This window comes from Mus pahari, chromosome 5, assembly GCF_900095145.1.
Source record: "Mus pahari chromosome 5, PAHARI_EIJ_v1.1, whole genome shotgun sequence".
Lineage (NCBI taxonomy): Eukaryota > Metazoa > Chordata > Mammalia > Rodentia > Muridae > Mus > Mus pahari.
This window is the reverse complement of record NC_034594.1, coordinates 112,186,294-112,187,580: the sequence shown is the minus strand read 5'-3', so window position 1 is coordinate 112,187,580 and position 1,287 is coordinate 112,186,294.

Here is a 1,287-nt window from a genome sequence, read left to right as displayed (position 1 = left end):
TATTCTGTAGGTACACCATTTGCTTTCTGATCCCGAGAAAATCCTACCTACATTGCTAGCATCTCAGCAGTTGACAGTGTCATAACTGGTGATTTTTAAAAATTGTGATTCCTTCCTTTTTTCCTCTTTTTTTTTTCTTCTAATGATGGATTTTGGAGGCAACAATAGGTTCTTATATTTGACTAAGTAGTGCTGTTAGATCCAACAATATGATCAGCAGGTGAGGGCACTTGCCACCAAGCCTGATGAGTTTGATTCCTCAGGACTCCTATGGTTAAAGCAAAGAATAGACTCCAGCAAGTCTTCATATGTGAGCCAGGGTAGGCAGAGACAAATGCACACATATACAGACACACACACAACAAAGAAACTTTTTTAAAAAAAATAAGCAGAGTAGTTAAATTCACATATGATAAATACAAGCATAAACACTAGGGCCCAATGATTTAGAAACATGTGTATCATATAGAGATAGAGAGAGATAGAGATAGAGATAGAGATAGAGATAGAGATAGAGATAGAGATAGAGATAGAGATAGAGATAGAGATAGAGATAGAGATAGAGATCTTTTCAAGACATCCACAACTCAGTTTTGACTCACAGCCTGTGGCTGAAAGTATTGAGTTGTATGAGTTAGTAATTCATTTGTAGACATTGCTGTGGGAAAAGAATGGAGAACAGGGGAGAGAGGCAAAAGAAACACATGACCAATTCCAGGAATCAAACCTGGGAGACCAGCATCGGGGTGCAGATCTGAGTTTATTGCAGAGCACACACATTTGTATACAGTGCTTTAGCCAATCCCTAGCCGTAAATTCATGGCCAATCGTATCTTGTCACCCTGTCACTTTGCTCCAATGATAGCTCTGCCTGATGTTACTCAGAAGCAGCAGGGTAGAGGGGATCATTGTCACATGTTAGGACTTCCATGAAGATAGGGGAAGCAGCCACCACTTTCACCTCAGTTCCTTTTTGGTGTCTCACTGATGTTCGAGGAACCATCTAAGATCTAATGCAGTATACAGAAGCTCAGGACTCTGAGGAGTCCCAGGAGACTGTGGCAGCTCGCTCTTCATCCTATTCTTTTCTTCACAAGATTGACCTCCACATGCCCCACGAACTGCTTTCTGCTAAGCAGACATGTGTTTGATTTACTTATTCATCCAAAACTTATTACACATATTACACATCTACTACAAGCTTGGCATTTCTTTTGTATCAAGTTTAGAGCAGAAGAAAGAAAGAAGGAAAGAAAAAAGAAAGAAAGAAAGAAAGAAAGAGAGAGA